Below are 27,743 nucleotides of genomic sequence, written 5' to 3' on the forward strand. Positions count from 1 at the left end.
GCACTCCTCAGCAAATGCAAAAGAACAGAAATTATAACAAACTGTCTCTGAGACCACAGTACAATCAAACTAGAACTCAGGATTAAGAAACTCCCTCAAAACTGCTCAACTACATGGAAACTGAACAAGCTGCTCCTGAATGACCACTGGATACAAAAAGAAATGAAGGCAGAAATAAAGATGTTCTTTGAAACCAATGAGAACAAAGATATAACATGCCTGAATCTCTGGATCACATTTAAAGCAGTGTATAGAGGGAAATTTATAGCACTAAATGCCCACAAGAGAAAGCAGGAAAGAGCTAAAATTGACACCCTAACATCACAATTAAAAGAACTAGAGAAGCAAGAGCAAACACATTCAAAAGCTAGCAGAAGGCAAGAAATAACTAAGATCAGAGAAGAACTGAAGGAGATAGAGACACAAAAAATCCTTCAAAAAATCAATGAATCCAGGAGCTGGTTTTTTTGAAAAGATCGACAAAATTGATAGACCACTAGCAAGACTAATAAAGAAGAAAAGAGAGAAGAATCAAATAGATGCAATAAAAAATAATAAAGGGGATATCACAACCGACCCCACAGAAATACAAACTACCATCAGAGAATACTATAAACACCTCTATGCAAATAAACTAGAAAACCTAGAAGAAATGGATAAATTCCTGGACACATACACTCTCCCAAGACTAAACCAGGAAGAAGTTGAATCCCTGAATAGACCAATAACAGGCTTTGAAATTGAGGCAATAATTAATAGCCTACCAACCAAAAAAAGTCCAGGAGCAGACGGATTCACAGACAAATTCTACCAGAGGTACAAAGAGGAGCTGGTACCATTCCTTCTGAAACTATTCCAATCAATAGAAAAAGAGGGAATCCTCCCTAACTCATTTTATGAGGCCAACATCATCCTAATACCAAAGCCTGGCAGAGACACAACAAAAAAAGAGAATTTTAGACCAATATCCCTGATGAACATCGATGCAAAAATCCTCAATAAAATACTGGCAAACCAAATCCAGCAGCACATCAAAAAGCTTACCTACCATGATCAAGTGGGTTTCATCCCTGGGATGCAAGGCTGGTTCAACATACGCAAATCAATAAACGTAATCCAGCATATAAACAGAACCAAAGACAAAAACCACATGATTATTTCAATAGATGCAGAAAAGGCCTTTGACAAAATTCCACAGCCCTTCATGCTAAAAACTCGCAATAAATTCGGTATTGATGGGACATATCTCAAAATAATAAGAGCTATTTATGACAAAGCCACAGCCAATATCATACTGAATGGGCAAAAACTGGAAGCATTCCCTTTGAAAACTGGCACAAGACAGGGTTGCCCTCTGTCACCACTCTTATTCAACATAGTGTTGGAAATTCTGGCCAGGGCAATCAGGCAGGAGAAAGAAATAAAGGGTATTCAATTAGGAAAAGAGGAAGTCAAATTGTCCCTGTTTGCAGATGACATGATTGTATATTTAGAAAACCCCATCGTCTCAGCCCAAAATCTCCTTAAGCTGATAAGCAACTTCAGCAAAGTCTCAGGATACAAAATCAATGTGCAAAAATCACAAGCATTCTTATACACCAATAACAAACAAACAGAGAGCCAAATCATGAGTGAACTCCCATTCACAATTGCTTCAAATAGAATAAAATACCTAGGAATCCAACTTACAAGGGATGTGAAGGACCTCTTCAAGGAGAACTACAAACCACTGCTCAATGAAATAAAAAAGGACACAAACAAATGGAAGAACATTGCATGCTCATGGATAGGAAGAATCAATATCGTGAAAATGGCCATACTGCCCAAGGTAATTTATAGATTCAATGCCATCCCCATCAAGCTACCAATGACTTTCTTCACAGAATTGGAAAAAACTACTTTAAAGATCATATGGAACCAAAAAAGAGCCCGCATTGCCAAGACGATCATAAGCCAAAAGAACAAAGCTAGAGGCATCATGCTACCTGACTTCAAACTATACTACAAGGCTACAGTAACCAAAACAGCATGGTACTGGTACCAAAACAGAGATATAGACCAATGGAACAGAACAGAGCCTTCAGAAATAATACCACACATCTACAGCCATCTGATCTTTGACAAACCTGACAAAAACAAGAAATGGGGAAAGGATTCCCTATTTAATAAATGGTGCTAGGAAAACTGACTAGCCATAATTAGAAAGCTGAAACTGGATCCCTTCCTTATACTTTATATGAAAAATAATTCAAGATGGATTACAGACTTAAATGTTAGACCTAAAACCATAAAAACCCTAGAAGAAAACCTAGGCAATACCATTCAGGACACAGGCATGGGCAAGGACTTCATGTCTAAAACACCAAAAGCAATGGCCACCAAAGCCAAAATTGACAAATGGCATCTAATTAAACTAAAGAACTTCTGCACAGCAAAAGAAACTACCATCAGAGTGAACAGGCAACCTACAGAATGGGAGAAAATTTTTGCAATCTACTCATTTGACAAAGGACTAATATCCAGAACCTACAAAGAACTCAAAGAAATTTACAAGAGAAAAATAACCCTATCAAAAAGTGGGTGAAGGATATGAACAGACACTTCTCAAAAGAAGTGGGGAGAGAGGGGAGGGAGGGATAGCATTAGGAGATATAACTAATGTAAATGATGAGTTAATGGGTACAGCACACCAACATGGCACATGTGTACATATGTAACAAACCTGCACGTTGTGCACATGTACCCTAGAACTTAAAGTATAATAATAAATAAATAAGTAAATAAATAGAAGTTGGATTCACTCTTGCCCTCCCTATGTATTCGAATGTCTCTGATTTAATCCATCACTGTTCCAAGTTTCATGGATATGTCACCCAAACCAGAAGGTATGTGTGGCATCATTAGCAGTCTAACCACATGCTGTCCCTCTTCTCTATGGTGCTTATTTTCCTGTACAGGCTATCACCTGTCCAATTAATCCTGCTTTTCTGTGTTTTCGGGGGAATTTCCCCCACCTAATTCCTGTTATGGTCATGTGCTTTCTGCTGTTGATGGTCTGAGATCTGCACTATGGTTAGGCCTTTTTCTAAGCAAATAGAGTATTAGGGCTAGGTGAATGCTAAGCAATCCTACAATTCCAACCCCTTACTTTCCCCCCTAGCTTTATTGAGGTATAATTGACACATTAAAATTGTATGTATTTAAGGTGTACAACTTTATGTTTTGATGTACATATACATTGTGAAATAATGACCACAATCAAGCTAACATATCTATAACCTTGCCACATCAGCATCTTCAACAGATATCTGCCCTACTGTGTTTATTACAGCATTATTCACAATAGCCAAGATATGGAAACAACTAACCCCTTATTTTTAAGGCTAAGGAGGCTGAGCCTAGAAATGATCATCCTATGCAAAGGGATGTGATGATGACATTTTAGCAGCTCTACTAATGGAATGAATTCTTTCTGATGAATGAAATAAATTATTTTGTGTATTCTAAACATAAATTCATAAATGTCATAGACCAAGAGACATAAATATCTGGGGCTGAGGCAAGGGAGGTGGTTGTGTAAAGAAAATGATAACACCAGTTCTGCCACCTTTATGGTTCTATCATTAGATGGCATGAATAATATTGTAAAGTTCATGATAAATAATAATGTGCCATACACATGCGAGGCCATCTCTGTGCTCCAGATAAGACAGGTAAATACTGAGCAATTTTCTCAAAAGTCATTTGCACTCAAGAAAGGAGCTTATCCTCTGTCCTAAGAGCCCTCTGGCTTTAGATTTCTCAGCTCTAATAAGCACATATGGACCCCCAGCCCCAGACTAGGGTAGCCCTTACATGCAGTCAAGGACCTTTGTGGGCTTAAGAAAGAACCCTTGAGATTCACCCCATATTTTGGTATGGGCCAACTGGCTCAAACCTGCTTCTCCCTGTAAAGCAGATGTTCCTAAAGTACCAAAAGGCACCTAAGGGTGGGAAGCTAAGCTGCATGGCAAGTTTAGTCCAGGGGCAAACCCTGGAATGTAGCAGGGTCATTGCATGTCCTCTAGGAGGCATAAGAATGTTGGAAAGACTGATAGGAAGAACACACCATTAAATAAATAGAGACGAATAACACATACGCTTCAAATGAAGACAAATGCATTTTAGCTTGATTTTATTTTCTCATTTTTCCTTAGGGTGCCAAATGGCCCAGGATTCCCACAGGTGGAATTGCTATTAATCATGATCATTTACCTTCCAAAAAGGAAAAAATGAAGCCCAACGTGTGCAAGCTGTATTTCTAAATTTCGTATACATTTGGAAACCATAGCTTCATTCTTCCTAATAATTACCAACTACGGAAGGAGAGAAAAAGCTTGTAATCAGGGACGCAACGTCAGCCTTTTTGGCACTTTCGTTTAAGACATTTATCCACCCTGAAAAAAACATTATTAGGTTTCCGTTCCAGATTGGTTCCAGAGAAAGCTTTTCACTTTCCCTCCCATGACACAGAATTTTAATATAAAACACACAGGGGCTACTGGGTAGAGAAAGGACAGAATCAGAAGGGAATTTAAAGATCTGAAATTATAATAAAGATCACTCTATAGACAAGGCGAGAATGATTTCTAAACATATCCTCTATCCCTGCCCTGACACCTTCCGTTCCCTATTGACTACCTTGTGTACAGATGTTGTGAGTACTCTGAATCTAAAGGACCAATGCCAGGCAGGAGGACAAACACTGTAATGCCTGAAGACAAACACTGAAACCAGAAACTTCACCTAGGGCAATGGCACAAACAAACCATGGCCAAATTCATCCTCCTATTCCTTCTCTCCCTTTCACCTTAGTATGCATCTTACAAATTTAACTATCCGATTTTTTTAAAAATCCTCAGTGGTGAGTTCTCATTTTAAAATAATGGTGTTATACAAGCAGCTCATGATAATCTGGATCCTGGAATAATTTGAGTCCTATACATTCACACTCCTGCTTCCATTTCTCCTAGGACTGACAGGATCATTTTTTCCTCTTTCCCTTTCTTTTTCCTTCCTTTTTCTCCTTCATTTAATTGATTCCCCACTTGTCCCCCACAGTAACAAAACATGGGTTTGAGGCTGCCTACAGAAATATGGGAAATATTAAAAAAAACAAGAAATAGATGAAGAAATTGGGGTGAAAGGAAAATTGGATTGCAAAAATGAGAGGCAGCCAGGGGTGAGGTTAATGTTTGGCAGAAGAAATGATAAAGTTCTATTTGAAAGCCAAAGGTTGGCCACAGAGTTTGTTTTGAGCTTCTTGGGTAAAGGAGGAATGGGATTAGTTGCCAATAGCCAAAAACATACCGGTTGCTCAGAAGAACTTTTATATACTGGTTCACATTTTGTTTACCTACTTTTGACCTTTTTATTGCTTCTCCACTCTATCGTTAGCTGAGACAGGAAGATGGAGCAAGATAGAAGCTGTAGGCTGATTTGAGGCTGAGCCTTTGGTATAGCAGTAGTTTCTACATCAAGCTACACACCAGATTCATCAGCGGAGGGGGAGCTTTGAAAAAATACACATCCTTGGGACCCATTCATGGAGATTATGGTTTTGTAGGTATGGGGTGAACATGAGAAATCTGAAAAACATATCTGCTATAGCAAGTCTGCAGCACACATTTAGAAACTGCTGATGTAAGATGTGGTGAGAGGTGTCATGTTGCTGGTCAGGTTCTCCATGAAACAGAGATTTGCATGCAGAAAGTTGATTGGGGGCACTCTTGCGATCAACACCTGTAGGGAGTGAAGGAGAAAAAATATGGCAGAGGAAAAAGTCAGACTGTGAAGCAATCATTGAAAAGGACTTTGGTCAATTCCAAGAAGAACTTTGAAATAGCTCTGCATATTTTTCTGAATTAGGGTAAGGGAGATGGGCCTTTGTATTTCCTCCTTGACCAGTCACTGGAGGGGAACACAATCTTGGAGGGTGTGGCCTTCTTCAGTGGAGGGCAATCTCTAGAGAGGGACTCAGCATGAGCTGTCCATTGCTGATACTCTGAGCAGCTGGGGAAATGAGACCTTCAGTGCTGGAAAGTAGGATCTGGATAGCACAAGGCAGCATACAGTACAGTCCACCCCTTGACCCATTCATATTGACTTGCTTCATATATGTTTGGGGAGCAGCCCATTTGAGATTCTGGTGGCCCTCTTTTCCTGGGGTGAACTTATAAGTAGAAGTTTAGTGGGATGAACTATAACCCCTATGACTCTCTGTCATCCATAGGGATGCCTTATTCTTTTAAGCATCTCCACATCTTTCTAAGGGTTGGTCCTTCTTGGCAGCCACTCTGTCCTTGCTGTTCTTTGGTCAGTAATTGCATCTACCTTGTCCCTGATGTCTAAGTTCTCCCCTCCCACATCTGTATTATGTTGGGATCCAGTGATCTACATTGCTGCCAGGGAGCTCAATTCTATGATAGCATCTCCTATTGTCAACCATGAACTACAGAAGTTGCTCAACACTGAGCTTCCCAGTGATACTGCTGCCCCTTGCCCTGGGACATTCCTTATGGATTTGTTAATAGAACGCTTTCTGGGCCCTCTTGTGGATCAAAGTCATCTGGTGTCCTTTTCAGCTTTATCTGCTATACCCATGATTGCCACTCTTCTGATGCTTTAAATCTTTCCTTTCACCTATGCCACAGTATTTCTGTACTACTTAGTGTGGGCCATTGCTTTTTCTAAGCTATTAAGGATGCTCCTGGTAGCATATTATCACCGTCTAACTGGGTTCTTGCCAAGGGTTAATTGAGTCTTACTCTACTCTCATATCTATAAATTCTCCTTTATCCACTTTTATGTTCCACCTTAATCCTTAGAATTCAGCCCCATACATGTTCTCCTGGCCTCTGTTGATGTATGTTGTATAGGTTCTACAGCTCCTGCGGCCTGTCAGTCCTTCCTTGCTTAGCATGTCCAGCACTTCTTAGGCCAAATTTTGTTATGAGTTAAACCTAATTACTGTTTTAGTGGTCAGAAGGTAGGTGATTAGGGCAGATCCTGGGTGGAATCTGTCTTGTCTAGCAAGAGAAGAGTCCTTCTGCCTTGTAGTCCATCAAGCAGGACATTGGAAAGAAAGAGGGGGCCACTTCTGCAGAAGATTCAGAAAAATCTGGGGACTCAGATTAAATGCATCAATGCCAGCATTTCTATATCATATCTCAAGGTCTCATTCCTTCATAATCAGGACCTTGACCTGGGTATATAGACCTGCCAGGAATCTTGAGGTATTGGGAGTGATGCAACTCTTATTCTTTTTTTTTTTTTTTTGCTACGGAGTCTCGCTCTGTCACCCAGGCTGGAGTGCAGTGGCGCAATCTTGGCTCACTGCAAGCTCCACCTCCCAGGTTCACGCTATTCTCCTGCCTCAGCCTCCCGAGTAGCTGGGACTACAGGTGCCCGCCACCACGCCCAGCTAATTTTTTGTATTTTAGTAGAGATGGCATTTCACCGTGTTAGCCAGGATGGTCTCGATCTCCTGACCTCGTGATCTGCCCGCTTCATCCTCCCAAAGTGCTGGGATTACAGGCGTGAGCCACCGCGCCTGGCCACAACTCTTATTCTTATAAATCGTGGGCTTGATCCTCAGTTTTGTCTGTCTTGCAGTGGCGGGAAATGAGAGTCACTTGATAATGCTGCAAAGCCGCCTTTGGCTTTTGTACTCAATTTTAATTATTGATGAATTACCCATATGATGCCTATTTCCTCCGTGTTTCTCAAATGCCTCATACACTGGACCTGCTGAACATTTCATTTCACTAGTATATGGTGCTGGCTCACCATCAGTGAAAGTCTTCCCTCACGCTGGCATCTAACTGCCATCGGTGGCAGCCGTCATTATTGCTGCCTGGCTCATGGGTGATCCAGCTCCAACATCTTATTTGTGAGTCGTTGTTTTGACCACTTCTAATACCCTACCTGCTGCAGATCAGGTTCCCTGGGAGCTGGTAATCTTTGGCTCAACCTTTGTGGGAAAGAGAAGAAAGCAAAAGTGGATAGAGGAAGAAACTGGTCTGTGAGGCATTCACAACCAAGACCTCAGCCCATTCCATTGTTTGCTGTGTAGCTGTGGCCACTCTGTATCATCATCCCCAATTGGGGCAGGGGCCCCAGCCTTTATATACCTGACCAGTCATTCACTGGGGGCTGCTCCCAGGTAGTTGATGAGCTTAGGTTTAGCAGAGAACAATCTCTGCAGCAGGACTCTATTATGAGCTGTTAGCTACCAATACTCCCAGGAGCTGGGAAAATGAGTGTCTTAGTCCTGAAAGGGAGGAGATATTTGGATGGCCCAACACAATGTCCACTACAGAAAGAAAAGCAAGTTAGGACTTTGAACTTTGAGTCACTTACAGAAAACATACAAAGTCTGTTCTGTTTGCTTTTATAAGGACAAATATTATAGAGCTGTCTGAGATGAAGACTTAGAATGCTAATATAAATGTGGAAAGATGAAGGAGAAATCATTAGATATCATTTTAGTTATACAAATCCAAAAATGTCTCCTGATGGTGATCATTTCGTTAAGTCTTCTCTTTTCTCCATCTAAGAGAACCTGTGGTTATTAATTGCAGTTCCCCCAGGTCTCTATTCTGAAAGCACTCTGGTCCATCTTCTTAGAGAATACAAGCATCAGCAGACATTTTACCTGTCCTCCAGGTAGGTGGATTGCAAGGCTATTCCCAGCTTGATCAATTGTTAGTCCCGCCGCTGATTGAATGAGAACTGATTAAGGGTGCAGAAGGGAAAGAAGGAAGGAGAACAACACCACATTAAATACACTTATAAATTATAGGATGCATCTCAATTTCAGAAATGTTAAAATGTGTGTAATTATGTGCCTCAGGAAGGGAACAATACAGTAAGAGACAGGAGTAAATGTTATGATAAAAACGGAGAAAATATGGGAAAAGCCATGGAGAGGCCATTCCAAAAAAAAAAAAAACAGGAAAAACCTCAGGGGAGAGGTACAATTGGAATAGGGCCTTGAAGAAAAAAACGTATGACACACTTACATATGTGTGTAATTCTGTGGTCGTTGACCTTTGAAACATCTATATTTATCTATTTAGGCTGGTCTAATCTGGCAGATAAAATCACATTTTTCTGTTCCATTCTTTGTTTTAGCTGAGTCTCCTAGTATATTAAATTTGTAGGGATCTAATTATTGATCCACTTACATTGTATTTTTATTCAACTATTTAAACGATATTTGCATATATATCATGTTATGGTGTCAAGAGACCTTACAGCAAGGTAAACCTATTAAAATATCAGTAAAGCAAATGGTGTTTACATTTGCTTTGCTACTTGTTAACATTTGCCAGTTGAGTGTTGTAGTCTCCTAGTAACAACAGGGACAAAAATAATAATTTTGTAGCCAGTATTACATACTTACCTCAAATTCACAGTAAAGTGATAGAGATAAAGTAATTCCCAGTTACCACCACATTTCATATTTGTGAGTAGTAGAACTAGATAAGGAAGAAAGAACATTTAGATGATGACATCACAATATTTTGGCAAACCTTAAAGCATTTTTTCCATTTAAAATGCTTCTTTCTTCTGCTTATAGAATTAATACAAGCTCATTGTAAGAAATTTAGAAAATATAGACAAATGAAGATTGGGATGAATTATTCATGTACACTTCTCAGTAAGGTAGGAAGAGCAATTTGGCAATTGAAAATTGGAACAGTGCCACCATGAAGTGACTTTTGAATGTTATGATTCACACACACACACACACACACACACACACACACACTTCATTCTATAGCTCAAATCTTCTAGAAAACAGTAATAAGACTGCCTTGCCCCCTCAGTCTTTCCTTCCTCCCCTCCTTTTTGATCTTTCTCAATAAACTAACCCCTTGCGAATAATATGAAATCCACTTTTACAAGGTTTATAGAACAAGGAGCCATGTGCTATCCTAGCACTTGTGAGGCAGTTTTGAGAATAACAAGACATTCAAGATGATTTCAAAGCTGGTGTCACTGCATTATCCTGAAAAGAACTGTTTTTCCCAAGAAGAGATGCCAAAATATTGGCCATGACACTTCAGAATTGTTTCAGAGCGGCGCTCTTAGATGTCATAGTTATGGTGATGTATAATGGAAAATAAGATTTGTTGATTTAGGAAAACCACATTACGTATAAAAACATCCATTTGTAACCATTTGGCTAGTCTGTCTTTAAAGGGATTTGATCACATCTACTAAATCTCTCTGAAACGAAATCTCTCTTGTGGCAGTTGTGGGTCTGCCCTGTAAATCTTATTGGAAAGAGTTAAGATACAAATGATCAGTGAGTGGAAGTGGAACTTTGGGCCATATATCTATGCAGTGAATACTGATGGCATGACAGAACAAGAGCATGGCTCTTGAAAGTGAGCTGTATGATGGAGGCAGATGGTCAACTGAGTATATGTCATTCACCATAACTTGGTCTAAACTAATTACCTAATGCAAGAAACAGATGTCCAGGGAGCCTCATAAACAGAAATGATATATGGATGACTTTATAGTGTGGCTAGAATGATGGCAGCTATTAAAATGCCATTGATCTCCAAAAATAGAAAAAAAGTATGTCAAATAGTACTTTATAATTATTTTTTCTCTCAGAATTTAAAACATCATATTACCAGCAACATGACCCATGCATATGAGTAACCATAAAATAGGGCTATTTGTGGGATTGCTTACTCTGCATAGGTCATCGGGGTACTTTATTTAAATTATTGCTCCTCTGGACGGAATTGTATTCCAGTGACCTGCAAACATAAATGCACCTCTGAAGGTTTCCAGTGCCCAGGCAGAATCTGTTCTTACGAACAATGCAGTGTTTGCTGTATCCTTAAAAGGAAGCCAATGAGAAAACTAAGACCTGCTCTAAGAGGAGTAAAGTCAGCTTCTTAACTCCCAGTTTGGTTTGGGAGATCTGTCTCCCATAGATCATGTTACTGATAAATATAGTGGCTGCACATCAGTCCTAATTTAGGATCTCTGATTTGATCAAACAGAAGCTTATATATTTTAATAAATCACATCTTCTAGTACTTTCTGCTTCCTTTTATTTCACATTAGAAAAGTATAAAGAATGATATAAAACAAACATAGCTACTAATCACGAAGATTTAATAAATGCTAATATTTTGTCATGTTTGCTTCAGATCTTGGGGTGGGGATTGGGGACAGTGGGAAGAACAAAACACTTTAGGTAAAGTTAGGAAGGACTTTTCTTTTTTTTTTTTTTAATTTTTATTTTAGGTTCAGGGGTACATATGCACGTGTGTTATTTAGGTAAACACATATCATGGGGGTTTGTTGTACAGATTATTTCATTACTCAGGTACCAAGCCTAGTACCCAAGAGTTATTTTTTTCTAATTCTCTCCCTCCATCTACCCTCCACCCTCAAGTAATCTTCAGTGTCTGTTGTTTCCTTCTTTGTGTCCCTGTGTTCTCATCATTTAGCTCCCAGTCGTAAGTGAGAAGATGTGGTATTTGATTTTCTATTTCTGTGCTAGTTCACTTAGGATGATGCCCTCCTGTTCGATCCATGTTCCCGCAAAGGACATGCTCTAATTCATTTTTATGGCTGCATAGTGTTCCATGGTGTATATGTACCATATTTTGTTTATCCAGTGTACTACTGGTGGGCATTTAGGTTGATTCCATGTGTTTGCTATTGTGAGTAGTGCTGCAATGAACATATGCGTGCATGTATCTACAATAGAATGATTTCTATTCCTTTGCGTATATAATGGTAGTTCCATTTTTAGCTCTTTGAGAAATTACCACACTGCTTTTCACAATGGCTATGGAAAGTGATTTACCCTCCCACCAACAGTGCATAAACATTCCCTTTTCTCTGCAACCTTGCCAGCAACTGTTATTCTGTTATTTTTTGACTTTGTAATAATAGCCATTATGAATGGTGTAAGATGGTATCTCATCTTGGTTTTGATTTGCATCTCTCTAATGGTCAGTGATGTTGAGCCTTTTCTTCATATGCTTGTTGTCCACATGTATGTCTTCTTTTGAAAAGTGTCTGTTCGTGTCCTTTGACCACTTTTTAATAGGGCTTTCTTTTTTTTTCTTGTAAATTTTGTTTCAGTTCCTTATAGATGCCGGATATTAGACCATTGTCTGATGCATAATTTGTGAATATTTTCTCCCATTTTGTAGGTTGTCTGTTTACTCCATTGATAGTGTCTTTTGCTGTGCAGAAGCTCTTAAGTTTAAGATCCCATTTGTCAATTTTTGCTTTTGTTGAGATAACTTTTGACATCTTCATCATGAAATCTTTGCCCATGCCTGTGTCCTGAATGGTATTGCCTAGGTTGTCTTCCAGGGTTTTTATAGCTTTGCATTTTACATTTAAGTCTTAATCCACCTTGAGCTAGTTTTTGTATATGGTGTAAGGAAGGGATCCAGTTTCAATCTTCTGCATATAGCTAGCCAGTTATCCCAGCACCATTTATTGAATAGGGAATCCAGGAAGGACTTTCCTGAGCTCATTTTTCTCTCTCCTCAAGAGCAACTCTTATCTCAAAGTTGATGTATATCCTTCCTTTCCATGATTTTCTATTTGACTTCAAACATGTGTATGCATAAACAGCATATGGAATAAAAATATACATAAATAGCATCATTCCTATACATATTATACAACCTGCTTTTTAATTAAATGTTATGTTTTCCAATTCCTATCCACATCAGTACAAGTGCATCTTGATCATGTGCTTTTTGACTGGTTAAATAAGGCTTATTTAACTCTGGTTTGGAATTCCTTTGTTGGAGATATACCACAATATATCCACCTATCGATTTCTCTGTTCTGGAACATTTTAATTGTTTCTAATTTTTCTCTACTACAACAAAGTTTCAAAAAAACATCTTTGTACCTGGAAGAGAAATTACCTATTCATATATCAACTTTTTTGTATTTTTAAATTTTCATTTTCTTATTCACTTGAGGGAGCTATTTAAGTTTTCAAATACAATCTGCTGTTATTGTTGTTATATAATGCAAATATCTTCTTCAAGTGTGTGTTTTATTTTTAAACATTGTGCTCTCCTGTTTATAGTCAAATTAATCAAACCTTTCCTTTGTAATTGGTGTTTTTGTCTTGTTAAAGAAATCTTTTCTTCTAAGATTTAGTAGGGATTATAACCTCTAATTTCTACTAAAAATACTACAATTTTGTATTTCTTATTTAAATATTTAATTCCTTTGGAATGTTCGACCGTAGTGGGAGTTTCTAATTTAATTTAATGCTTTTTTTTTTCTATATGAAAAATAATTAACCATTACCAGTTTTTGAATATCCAGTATTTTCTTAATAATCTGTAATGTCATCTCTTTCCCATATCAAGCTCTCGTATAAGGGGTACATGACTAGTGCTCACCAATATCTGGCTATTCTGTCTTCCTGGATATCCCAAAGACTACTTCTCAGCTCTTCACCAGGACCATGTACCTAGAAATGGCCAATGGCCTGTGAGCAGAAATGATGTGTGTAACTCTGGGATGAGACTGTGAAACATCCTTGTTCTATCTTTCAGTTTCCCTCTTCTCATGTGTTGGAAAGCATGAAGAATGTATGTTGGGATGAGAGAGCCCACACAAGATAGAGCTACCTGGATTGTTACATCACCTTGTGTTCATCTGTATTAACAGCAGGTCCTGTGTGAGTAAGAAGTTAACTTCGAAATGCTAAACCTCAGATGTCAGGACTAATGTGTTACTGTAGCTTACCTCGATGAATACCCCATGGTTCTGACTGTGGGCTCTCTATTTTCTTCCACTGGTTCATTTGTCTATCCAAATACCATTACTGCATTATCTTAATTATTTTGGCTTTGTATAAAGTCTTGCTTTCTAATAGGGCAAGTCTCTATCCTCCTCTTTCTTGTCTTTTTTTGTCTTTTTATCTTTCCAAATGGATTTTTGAATAATTATCAAGGTTAACAAAATTGCTGCTGAGACTGATTAGAGTTTTATTAAATCTGTGCTTTAAGTCGAGAAAAAATGACATCTTCATTATATTGAGTCTTTTATTCAAAAGCATGATAAATCTCCTCCGTTTATTAGGTTTAGCCATCTTAAAGTACCACTTTTTTGTAGATTGAAAAAGTCATAGGACCTGTCTGAGGTATCATTTAGAGACAGGAAAAGATGATCAAGTTCACATAGTGAGTTGAAGAAACAATGGAGAAAGAATAGAATATTTCTGCCTGTCCTCTCAAGTCTAATTTAGTCAATAAGCTAGTTATATGAGTTAGATCATGAAAGCTTTAAATTTTTTTAAATAATTAAAAATGTAATTTCATACATAGCAAACGAATATATATGAAAGATTTGTGTGTAGGGCAGTGGTTCTCAATTGGGGGTGATTTTTGTCTCCTAGGGGACGTTTGGCAATGCCTGTGGACAGTTTTGGATGTCACAACTGGGAGGATGGTGCTGCTGTCATTCAGTCAGTAGAGGCCAGGGTACCGCTGACCATCATACAACTGCATAACTGCTTGCTTTTGCCTTATTTATTTATTTTTTATTTTAATGGTTTTTTTAAGAGATGGGGCCTCCTTCTGTTGTACAGGCTGGAGTGCAGTGGTGTGATCTAAGCTCACTGTAGCCTCGGACTCCTGGCCTCAGTTACCACCCACAGCAAATATTTATTTGAGTTTGAGAACTCTGATATGAAGTGATTTAGAATAACAATAAAATAAATACCACATCTCACAATCTGGCTTAAAAAATTAAATTAAAAATTCATTTATGGCCGGGCGCGGTGGCTCAAGCCTGTAATCCCAGCACTTTGGGAGGCCGAGACGGGTGAATCACGAGTTCAGGAGATCGAGACCATCCTGGCTAACACAGTGAAACCCCGTCTCTACTAAAATACTAAAAAAATTAGCCGGGCGAGGTGGCGGGCGCCTGTACTCCCAGCTACTTGGGAGGCTGAGGCAGGAGAATGGCGTGAACCCGGGAGGCGGGGCTTGCAGTGAGCTGAGATCCGGCCACTGCACTACAGCCTGGGCAACAGAGCCAGACTCCGTCTCAAAAAAAAAAAAAAAAAAAAAAAATTCATTTAACCATAGAAGTCGCCACTATACTGAATTTTGAGTTTATCATTTCTTTGCATTTCTTTATAATTTGACTCCATACGCATGCATCCCTAAAAAACATATGGTTGAGTTTTGCATGTCTGTATACTTTATAAAATAAATCCTGCTGCATTTTGCTTCTTCATACCATGTTTACAGGATCCATGTATGTTGAAGTGTGAAGTTGTAGTTCAATTGATTCATTCATTTTTCACTGTTGTATAGCATTCCATTGGGTGAATTTAACTACTTTACTTAGTGTCATGTTGATTATTTAGGTTGTTTCCAGTTTTCTATTATGAACAACATTATTATGTACATTGTTGCATGCACCTTTTGGTGCACATGGAAAAGCTTTTCTTCATGGTATATGCTTGGAATTAAACTGCTGGGCTACAGAGTATATGCATTTTTTACTTTATTGGAAAATGCAGATGAGCTAATACTCATTTTTGTCAGCTGTGTGTAACTGTTCCTGATGCTCCACATCCATGGGACTCTGTGTCTTTATAATTTCTGTTAATCTGGTGAGTCTAAATGGTATCTTTTTGTGATTTTAATGTTCATTTCCTAAATTTATAGTAAGGGGGGAACATTTCATATTTTTATCAGTTATTTGTGTTTATTTTTCGGTGAAATGCTTGCTTATGCCTTATTTATTTATTATTTTAACTTTTTTAGAGATGGGGTCTCCCTCTGTCACACAGGCTGGAGTGCAGTGGTGTGATCATAGCTCACTGCAGCCTCCAACTCCCTGCCTCAAGCAATTCTCCTCCCTCAGACTCCTGAGTAGCTAGGATTACAGGCCCATGCCACCACCTCCAAATAATTTTTAAACTTTTTTGTTTTAGAAATGGGATCTTGTTATGTTGTTCAGGCTGGTCTTGAACACCTGGACTCAGGTGATTCTCCCACCTCAGCTTCCTGCATAGCTGTATTTATGCCTTTTGCCCATTAAGGTATTGGTCTTGTTTTCTTTTAGGAGGTTCTAAATATTCTGCATACTAATCCTCTGTCTATTATATGAATTGCAAATATCATCTACCAATTGGTGGATTGTTGTTACCTGTTAAATAATGTCAGTATTTTCTTTTTTTGGTTTGTTAAAAGTCATATTGAAGAAAATTACTTTCTAACCTAAGAGTATAAAGGAAAGTTCTATTTGAAACTTTAACCCGAATGGAAATATATTTTTGGTTATATTTTAAGGTATCTGGTTCTGTATTTTCAATATACCTACCCAATTGTCCAAGCACTATTTCTTCAAAAGTCCATTTTTCTCTTCCAATATGCAAACTCCCTTCTATCACATATTAATTTTACATATATGTGTGTGGGCCAGTTTCTGGACTCTATTTTGTTTTATGGGTTTATTTATTTATCCCACACCAATATCATGCTATTGTGCTATTTTTGTAAATGGGGCTTAGTATCTGCTAGGATGAGTCACCCAATCTTTTTCTTCTCATTATGTAGAAGTTTTTGTTTCTATTTTTGGCAATCTTGGTCTTCAGCACAAATGTTAGAATTAGCTTATCAAGATTTATAAAAAATCTGGTTAAGATCTTAACTGGAATTGCATCGAATCTATAGATTTAGAGAGAATTGATATCTTTACAATATTTAGTAACCCCACCCCACCAAAATTTATTCAATTTTTCTTATATATTTAAATTTATTCAATTTTTCTTATATATCCTGGCAATGCATTAAAATTATTTTCATGCAGTGATTCTGTGTTTGCAGTGAGAGGGCCTCGTTCTACATCAATCCATCTGCCTTGACTGGTAGTATCCTCAAATACTATTAACCAGATCTGTATTTTTAACAAGATTCTTCAAGAAATGTATAATCTAGTGATAATGGTTAATAGCTATAGCTACACATAGAAAAGATTAAATCAACTAAATCTGTAAAGAATTTTCAGTTTATTTGAATTAAGATGTGTTGGGATAATTCATGATTCTCACTTGAAGCATTCCCTTTTTATTGACCTCTTCCCTAATCTTATTTCTAGAGCAACACTGAAGCTTATTTTCCATTGAAATTTTCTAACATCATCTTCTATTTTAGAATATCCATGTGAACCCTACTTTTCCCCACTAGACTTCAAAATTACATTAATGCTTTCTTGCCCAATACCTCAAATGATCAAAAACAAGGATGTTTCCCCTCCAAATATTTATTATAACAATTTTCAAACATTAAGAAAATTGCAAGAACAGTAAAATAGAAACCATATACCTACCACCGGTAGAAACCATTTAAGGTATTAGTATTTTCCCCTATGTACTTCATCTGTCTCCTATTCTATTATTTATCAATCATCTATTTTGTTGAACCTTTTCAACATAAGTTGCAATATTATGGCCCTTCATCTTTAAATACTTTAACATGCATCTCCTAAAAATGACATTCTTCTACATAACACAATGCTATTATATACCTAAGAAAGTGTTAATGATATTCCAAAAACCATCCAATATCAAGTCCATATTAAACTTTTCCCATTGGTGAGTTTTCTACTTCTACTCTTCCTTCTGTATTACCCAACATTGCTCTTTAAAGCAGAGGTTTTTTGTTTTGTTTTGTTTTTGTTTTTTTTTCTTTTATTATTATTATTATTATTATTATTATTATACTTTAAGTTCTAGGGTACATGTGGATAACGTGCAGGTTTGTTACATATGTATACTTGTGCCATGTTGGTGTGCTGCACCCATCAACTCATCAGCACCCATCAACTCGCCATTTATATCAGGTATAACTCCCAGTGCAATCCCTCCCCCCTCCCCCTTCCCCGTGATAGGCCCCGGTGTGTGATGTTCCCCTTCCCGAGTCCAAGTGATCTCATTGTTCAGTTCCCACCTATGAGTGAGAACGTGCGGTGTTTGGTTTTCTGTTCTTGCGATAGTTTGCTGAGAATGATGGTTTCCAGCTGCATCCATGTCCCTACAAAGGACACAAACTCATCCTTTTTTATGGCTGCATAGTATTCCATGGTGTATATGTGCCACATTTTCTTAATCCAGTCTGTCACTGATGGACATTTGGGTTGATTCCAAGTCTTTGCTATTGTGAATAGTGCCGCAATAAGCATACGTGTGCATGTATCTTTATAGCAGCATGATTTATAATCCTTTTGGTAATCTACTCATCTGACAAAGGGCTAATATCCAGAACCTACAAAGAACTCAAACAAATTTACAAGAAAAAAGCAAACAACCCCATCGAAAAGTGGGCAAAGGATATGAACAGACACTTCTCAAAAGAAGACATTCATACAGCCAACAGACACATGAAAAAATGCTCATCATCACTGGCCATCAGAGAAATGCAAATCAAAACCACAATGAAATACCATCTCACACCAGTTAGAATGGCAATCATTAAAAAGTCAGGAAACAACAGGTGCTGGAGAGGATGTGGAGAAATAGGAACACTTTTACACTGTTGGTGGGATTGTAAACTAGTTCAACCATTATGGAAAACAGTATGGCGATTCCTCAAGGATCTAGAACTAGAAATACCATATGACCCAGCCATCCCATTACTGGGTATATACCCAAAGCAGAGGTTTTATCACTAACTAGAGAAGTAAACATTAGTTGCTTCTAAATAGCCAAATTAAATTAAAATGCAATTTCTTAACCTGGGATTTGTAGTGACCAGAGGACGCATTTCGGAGTTTTGTGAACCTCTTTAAATTGTATATACATACATACATTTTTTTGGTGCGCAAACAAACATTTCATTTGTTTGCTGCAATGGTAACCACCTACTTTAAAGGAGTTCTATAGGAGCTCTAGAGCCCAAAAATCACAGTGGGCTCTGGTTCTCAGAAGTGTCTGTGATACCCCAAAAGATTAAGAACCACTCTTCTAAATGTTCCTTGTTATCCAGTGTGAAACGTGGAGTTCTCTGTGTTGACATACAGAGGAACTATACCAAATGAGAAATAGCCATATGTTCCATTTCAGAATGTGTATTGCTGATTAAAGGGCAAAAGGGAGTTATAAAATTTGGGAAAGTGAAGGAAAATAAATGCAACTATTAATTAGGATCTAGTTTATGATACTATTGTGAAGAGTAATACATCTTTAGTTAAATAATATTCAATATCTTGATCATATGTACCATTAGGGGAAAACAGTGACTAAGTTGTTGTTAGTCTATAAAATTAAAACATACCCTAAAAATTAAAGCATCAGCTGGGTGTAGTGGCTCAAGCCTGTAATCCCAGCACTTTGGGAGGCCGAGGCAGGTGGATCACGAGGTCAGGAGTTCTAGACCAGCCTGGCCAATATGGTGAAACCCCGTCTCTACTAAAAATACAAAAATTAGCTGGGTGTAGTAGTGCATGCCTGCAATCCCAGCTACTCAGGAGGCTGAGGCAGGAGAATCACTTGAACCTGGGAGGCGGAGGTTGCAGTGAGCCAAGATCGTGCCACTGCACTCCAGCCTGGGTGATAAGGCGAGACTCCATCTCAGAAGAAAAAAAAATTAAAGCATTATCATTTGCTGACAGGCACTAATGACTCTGGTGGTGACAGGTTAGCTTAGTTCACACATTTCATAGATGATTAAAGTTAATGAGTGAAGTGTAAGCAGGACTCTACTGAATGAATGTGCTAATTGTTTTCCTTGCTGCAAATGTTAGTGTTGCTTTTAACCACAATATACAGAAGATTAGGAGGCAATTCATTATACGTTATTTAATGAGTTATATTTATACTATATAATGGCATTGTTAAATTCACACAGTACCCTGCTTAATATTCAAAGCACTTTACTAGAGCACACTATTTTAAGCTCAAAGCTGTCCTTTATCATGGGGAGGCAGGAACAGTATGCCTATTTTAGCGTGGTGGTTATGAACTCAGTCTCTGAATTCATGCTGCCTGGATTTAAGTCCTGGCTCCTACTTACCAGCTGTGTGACCTAAGAAATGTTACCGACCTTTCTGTGCCTCAGTTGTCTCACTCATAAAGCAAGGTGAGTGGTAGTATCTACATCATGGGGTGTTATAGAATTTGGTGAGTTAATGCTTGTAAAGGGTTTGATGCAGTGCGGGGCATGCTGCGAGTCTCCGAAGTATGTTACATGATTCTCAATTACACTCCTTCCCTCATGATCCATTCTCCACGCAGCACTCAAAGTGAACTTTCAAAACAGAGAATCCCTTCATGTCACCTGGCTGCTTAAAATACTCTGGGGACTGCCCATGGCAAGGGATTGAAGTCCAAACCGTTCACCATGGCCAGGCCTGTCCTCTAGACTGTGCCTAGCTCTGCACACTCATCTTTCTCTCCTCACCCGTGCCTGGCTCCTGTGCTCTAAGCACGCCGCTCTCCTTTTTGTTTTTCAAACACACCAAACTCCTTTCTGCTTCAAGGACATTGCCTGGACCTCCCTTCGCCCAGATCCTCTGGCACCTCTGATTCACATGCCAACTCAAGGCAGATTCAGGAACGAAGGCTGCCTTCCCTGACTACCCCATCCCAGTTGCACCTGGCTGTTGCCACTGCCCTGTTGAATGAATAAGTGAATGAAATTTTGTGAACCTTCAGGCTCATGGCACACTCTCATCACTAGTCCTTGCTTTATTCTATTTTCTTTATAGCTCTTATCCCTTAAACAACGCGTAAATATACACACAGGATATTTATTTATCTGAATAAATCTGCAGTGGTGCATAAGTCCCTTAGAACTCAGAATCTCCTTGGCTGATACTGTCATTCTTTCCATATGCTCTCTTGGCTGGTGGTTCTCCAAGTTCAGTGTGTGCTGGGCCTATCTCCAGAGTTTCTGATTTGGTAGGCCAGGGCAGATCTCCTTGGGAAAGTGACATTCAAGGATGAGACCTAAAGGATGAGAAGAAGTCCAATCGCATGGGAGCTGGAGGATGAGAGTTCTAGGCAGTAGGAACAGCAAGTGCCAATAAGCTGAGCTGAGGAAAGAGCTATAGGAGTGTTTGAGTAACAGAAGGAAGGTGAGTATGGCTAAAGCTTGGAGGGAGAATGGGAAAGAATTCCAGGCTGACCTTGAACAGGAGGCAGGGGTCTGATCAGACAGTGCTTATTGGCCCTGTGGGAGGGTAGTTTGTGTTCGGAGAAAACTTTGCACAGGGGAGAAACATCATCAAGTTCACATTGTTTTAAAGGATCACTCAGGATGCTGTGTGGACAGAGCCTTGTAAAGGGGCAAAAGTTCAGTAATGAGATTCAATCTACTCCTTCCTCTGAAGCAAACCTCTTGTCTACACTGACTTCCCACAGAGCCTACTGTATTTTTTAGGCTCTAGAGCTTCTATAGAACTCCTTTAAAGTAGGTGGTTGCCATTGTAGCAAACAAATGAATATAGCGTCTGCCTCAATTCCCAACTTGGAGGAAAAGCTTCAAGCTCACAGTCCCTGTCTAAGGAGCAGCCCATGCCTCTTTCTGTGTAGGGGAACTCTGTACTCTGCCTCACCTATCCTGTTGCTCTGGCCCAGCTGTTGGACCAGGAGAGACACCAGGGTGGCCAGAATGCAGCCTGCAGTTAGCAAGGTGGCCCGGCACAGGGCTCTGCCTAGCAAGGTTAATGATAGTGAACAAACCACTCCCATCAGACACTGTCTTTTGCAGCAGCAGCAGCAGTAGCAGATGGTAGCAGGACTCGCTTATGCGCAGGGAAATATCATGAGGCTGCAGGAGCCACAAGAGCGAGGTTATGAATTAGAGTCAGAAGTGAGCAGAACTTACTGGCAAACCTAAAAGCCAGTGGAAAAATACCCAGAGCAAAATGGGTTGCTTGGTGATGGCAGAAGAGGCAGAGGCCAAGGCAAAGCAGCACTGGGGTCCCCAACCTGGTAGAGTCCATTAACTTCTGCTGCTGGGAAGTAGAATGAATGGAAGCAAAGAGGGCCAGGTTTCCAGAGGAGTGCAGAGTCCTCAAGGTAATCTGTTTCAGGCCTGCCTTTTCTGGGCTTCTCTGCCTTCTATACATTTCCTGTAATACCGTCCTACCCACACTCATTACACACAGTGCCCCGAGCCCCTTGCTAAAATGAACACTGATACCCACACCCCATTTAGGAATGGAAATTCCTCCTTGCTTACTGGAATTCCTTTACAGCCCTCAGATGTACAACTTGTTATAATTTAACACTGTTCTATCATTGTTTAGGCCAGAATAATGTCTTCATTTTTATTTGAAACTTTAGTATAAATTTGCCTTCACAGAAAGAAATGAACACCTGTTGTACCAAAATATGAGAAAACAGCCATCTGACTGTAAATTACTATAGAACAGGAAAATCTCCCCTAAAATATAATTTTTAATTCATTGAGCTTATGATTTATACATTTTTTGGTATGTAAAATTCTAAAAATTAAATATAAAATATGGTAACATTTTCTCAGAGGTGCAAAAGAGATGCATCACTTGCCTGTTTAAAACCACTTATTAGGCTGGGTACAGTGGCTCATGCCTGTAATGCCAACACTTCAGGAGACCAAGGCGGGAGGATCACATGAAACTAGGAGTTTGAGACCAGCCTAAGCAACAAAAAGGACCCTATCGCTACAAAAACATACAAAAAATTTTTTAAAAAACTCATTTATTAGTAATTCATGACATTTAGGGAATAATCTCAGATCCTTAGAAGGAAATTGGAGGCCCATCTCTTCAGCCTTCTCCACCAGCCAATTTTTCTTCTTTGTTTTCCAAAATGCAGAGGTCCTGCTCCATCTGTATGGAACCACCTATAACATACTAACCAGGTGTGTTCTCTCATGCCTTGTACTGTTATAGCATGTCTGGTCTGGAAGTCTCTGTCCAACTTCAGTCCTGACTAGTTTGAGTGATTCCCCTCCTTGATCACACTTGGAACTGACTTCTTTCATTACATTGTGATGCGTTCCACCGGATGCTTCTGTTTACTTGTGCATCCAGAGCTAGGATCTCAGCCTCCAGAAGACAGGGACTGTGCCTTTATCTTTCTCCGGAAACTAGCTTTGTGCCAGGGCATATATAGTGTGGGGCCCAAAATAAAGGTTTATGGAATGAAGGAATGAAGCTACAAAGTCTCATGCCACGGTCTCAGAGGTATGGCCTGGGGTTGCCTCAGGAAGACAGATTCAGTACTCTCAATATCTTTATTACAGAATATGTACAAAATCCTTCTTCACACATGATTCCCAAATACTGTTGTGCATGAGTGGCATGCTTCATGAAGTTTCAGGGTTTTAAGTACATCTCCCTTCCCCCAGGTCCCACCTGGAAAGGTCAAGTGTGTTGTACAAACCCCTCCTCTGTATGTGGCTTAGATGAGGAGATCAAACGCCTCACCTGTCCCAGGAGCAGAATGTTTTCTGGGTCTCATTGGAGCCTGGCTTCGATTATTTTTTAATCATTGGTTTCAGCCTGTGGGAACTAAACCTTACATGCCACCTCCTCAGAGGTGTTTTGTCTCTCTGGACAACCTGTTCATTCCTTTGTAGCAGCGGTCCCCAACTTTCTTGGCACCAGGGACCATTTCGTGGAAGACAATTTTTCCAGGGATGAGGGAGCAGGGGGGTTGGTTTTGGCATGAAACTGTTCCACCTTAGATCATCCGGCATTAGATTCTCATATGGAGCGTGCAACCTAGATCCCTCACATATGCAGTTCACAGTAGGGTTCGTGCTCCTATGAGAATCTAATGCTGCTACTGACCTGGTAGGAGGTGGAGCTCAGGTGCTAATGCTTGCCCCTGCTGCTCACCTCCTGCTGTGTGGCCCAGTTTCCAACAGGCCACAGACTGGTACCAGGCCGCAGCCTGGGGGTTAGGGACCCCTGCTTTGTAGCACTCAGTACAATTTTACTGATATATTTATTTCTTTACTGTCTCTCTCAGAGTTGAGTATGAGCTCTGCAAGGGTGGGGACGGTGCCTATTCTATCTGTTGTGTGAAGCACACAACACAGTGTGGTGCTTCAAAGGTACCTGATGAGCATCTGCTGGGTTGTGTTTGGGTTGAAATACCCTCCAAGTTTCATACTACTAACTGGCATGCCCAACTTTGAAAAATATCACATAATTTCTCTCTCTCTCAAAAAAAAAAAACAAAAAACCTGAAAAGTGTGAATTGCTATTGCTGTTTTACCAGTAAGGTAATAGCCCAAAGAGAGATTGACTTGATGAAAATCCCAGTCACTGAGAGAAATAAGACTTAGACCCAGATTTTCTGAGAGAAAACCAGTTTTTTTACTTCTACAATTATCTTTAGAGAAAATTTCAGGAGTGCTAAACTATGGAATGCTATTCCAAAAGGTCACCCGGTGGAAATTCTATTGTCCCTCTGCCCAGTGCATTCTAGGGAAGAGAAAGAAAATCAACAGGATGATAATGAAATGATGGTAGAAATGATCCAGACTATTGAACATGCTACTCGGCTTTTCCTTAAAGTTGTTGTAGTAACTTATTATAAAACAATAAGACACAAATCTTTAATTCACACCAAAAAATAAACTCCCTGTAGTCTCATATGTGTGCCATCACATCTTTAGGAAGCTTTTTATTCGTTGAATTGATAAGCATCAACACTGAGGTCTTATCAGTCCAACAAGACTGAAGAGAATTCAAATGCGAAATTCAATCCGGTCAAGAATTTGTTATTGGGCAGGAGCCAATAAAAATGAGGCTCTGAGTTCATTATTCTAGTTTTTAGAATGCCCTGTCAGAATAAACACTAGAAAATATTTTATTTTCAAAACATAATGTTTTATACATATTAGTGTAAAGCACTATGACTCAGAAATTCTAGTTACCATATCTCAACATTATGGCAAAAATTGCTATAAGAACACATGGAGATAGTACAAGCTTCTATGAATTATGATGAGCAAATGGCATTGATTCATGTCTCTGTGAATTAAAAGCTTGGGAAATGTCTATAGAACTTCCCCTTTGATGTATTGTCTGCTAATCTTTATAAACAATTTCCTGTGTATTCTCATGATAAATTTAGACGCTTTAATACAATGTTTCTTAAATGATTTTGATTACAATTCACTGTGAAAACTACATTGGAACCCAACGTTCACATACATATGTATATATAACTGGAACTGTGTCTTATGATGATACCTTTGCTGTGTACCACGTATCCTGGTATTTTTTATTTTATTCTTTTCTATTTCACTAGTTAAAACAAATTCTGGTCATTACCCGGTAAGTTGACTTCATGTCCCATTCATGGATTGTGTGCATAAGCTTAAAAACTCTCCTAGAGGATGTTCTGGGCATATATTGCTTTGCAGTGAACAACTGCTACTTTGTGGCTGAAAACAAAAACAGTTTTTATTACATTTCAACATTTTATTGGTCAGGAATTTGGGCAGTGTTTGGCTGCGTAATTTTTATGTTCCATATGGCATTAATGGGTTCACTTGGCAGCATTTGGCTGAAGAATGACTGGTTTTAAGGGCCCCAGATGGCTTCACTCATATGTTGTTGGAGATGGCTAAAAAACTTGGCTCAAGTGGGACTGCCAATAGAAGGGCCTGCATGTGCCTACTCTGGCTTAGAGACCTCTAAGTAGTTGAATTTACATGATGGCCCAAGAATCCACCAAATAAGGTGGAAGCTCTATGATCTTTTATGACCTAGCCTTGAAAGTCCCACTGTGTCATTTCCATGGTACGCCATAGGTGAAAGCAGTCACAGAGGCCACCCAGATTTAAGGAAAGGGAATGTAGATCCTAATTCTCAGTGAAAACAATGTCAAAGATTTTTTGGACGTGTTTTCAAAACCATACAAATAGCATTGAGTCATGTTTCTCTGAATTAAGAGCTGTGGATATATCTATGGACCATCCCTTTTGATCTAAAATTTATAAACAATAACTTCTGTATTCTTATATTAAATTCAAATATTGTAATACAATGTTTTTCAAATGATTTGACTATAATCCCCAGTGAGAAATACATTTTTCATTACAATCCAGGACACACACACACAAACTACACATACATAACACTAAAAATGCTTTATGAAACAATACTTACACTGTGTACCTTGCATTCCATAGCTTCTCATGTATTCTATTATATTTGTAGATAATGGTAGCTATTACCTACTAAATGAATTTCACACTTGTTAATGAATTGTGACCCTAAGTTTTAAAAACACTGTTTTAGTGGATGATCCCTTTTTTCAATTTAGACCCAAATTTGCCTTTTCGAGACCCTTAGCTCTTAGAGATCAAGAAAGTAGTTTTATTATTCTTTGTTTCTGATGCCATTGTAGATGTTCAGTAAATGTTTCTTGAGTCTTGAATTGAGAGAAAGAAAAAAATAAAGAATTGAAATTTCTCTCACTCTGTCTACAATTTTACATTTGTCTTCTATTCTCTTTGACCTCAGTGTTATAGTTCAGTGAAACTTGTGCAGAAGTTATACATCATGATATATAACAAGACCAGTGGTGGCTGAAGACCTGTTGTTCAGTCGAATTTCTTTCTTTCCTTCCGGCCTTCCTTCTCTCCAACATGCAGGAGGAAAGACAGAAATGTAAACAGAAAACACTAATACAAGTTCATGACTGAGATGGTTAACAGTCTGTCCAAAGTGTGCAGAGTAGAGAGTTATTACTTCTGCCTGTAGTAGAATTGGTGAGGCCACGCAAAGCAAAAGGCATTTAAGAGGATGAAGAGGACTTTGTTAGATAGATGAGAAGATTAAATGTTTTCCTAGTGGAGGCACATGATGAACAAAGACTGAGAGGTGAGATGTGTCTGCAGGGTGTCCTGAGAGTCTGTGACATTCCTGTGAGTGTAGAGGACAAAGGGAGAAGGGAGGAAGGGAAGGATGGGGAGAGAAAACTGAGGAGGTGAGTTGGGGCCATGTCAAGAAGAGCCTTATGACATATTAAGTCATTTAGTTCAGGGTGCCCTCTGGTACCCGTCAGTGGCTTGTTAGGAACTGGGCGGCACAGCAGGAGGTGAGCAGGGAGGCGGGGGCAAGTGAGAGAAGCTTCATCTGTATTTACAGCCACTCCCCATCACTTGCATTACTGCCTAAGCTTTGCCTCCTGTCAGATCAGTGGCATCATTGGATTCTCACAGGAACACAAATCCTACTGTGAACTACGCATGCGAGGGATCTAAGCTGTGTGCTCCTTATGAGAATCTAATGCCTGATAATTTGTCACTGTCTCCCATCAGCCCCAGATGGAATTGCCTAGTTGTAGGAAAACAAGCTCAGGGCTCCCACCGAGTCTACATTATGGTGAGTTGTATAATTATTTCATTATATATTACAATGTAATGATAATAGGAATAAAGTGCACAATAGACGTAATGCATTTGAATCATCCCGAAACCACTCCCTGACCCAGTCCATGGAAAAACTATCTTCCACGAAACTAGTCCCTGGTGCCAAAAGAGTTGGGGACAGCTGTTTTAGACTTTGTCCTGAAAGCAACGAGGAGTGTTTCATCATATGACACTGTTCTTAAGAAATTATAGGCAAAGGTCAGCACATAGAGATATGAACCAACGCAACCCCGCCAAAGGCCCTCCCAAGGTAAGAATACGTCTGTTTATTTCCAGCAGAGG

At 39.2% G+C, this 27,743-nt stretch overlaps 1 long non-coding RNA gene across 8 annotated transcripts in view; it reads right to left on the bottom strand.

Annotated features, from left to right (window-relative positions):
- Positions 1-4,149: 4,149 nt before the first annotated feature.
- LOC102138880 (uncharacterized) overlaps positions 4,150-27,743 on the bottom strand; it is a 205,519-nt gene continuing 181,925 nt past the window's right edge. For 5 of the 8 annotated variants that reach the window (XR_012421411.1, XR_010580051.2, XR_001484073.4 and 2 more), the window contains one exon: positions 4,150-5,781. This is a non-coding gene — a long non-coding RNA (uncharacterized lncRNA). Of the gene's footprint in view, positions 5,782-7,965; positions 8,012-27,743 lie in introns of all 8 variants that reach the window. The other 3 variants (XR_012421415.1, XR_010580052.2, XR_012421416.1) reach the window with 1 other exon arrangement.

This window comes from Macaca fascicularis, chromosome 12, assembly GCF_037993035.2.
Source record: "Macaca fascicularis isolate 582-1 chromosome 12, T2T-MFA8v1.1".
In the NCBI taxonomy this organism is placed as follows: domain Eukaryota; kingdom Metazoa; phylum Chordata; class Mammalia; order Primates; family Cercopithecidae; genus Macaca; species Macaca fascicularis.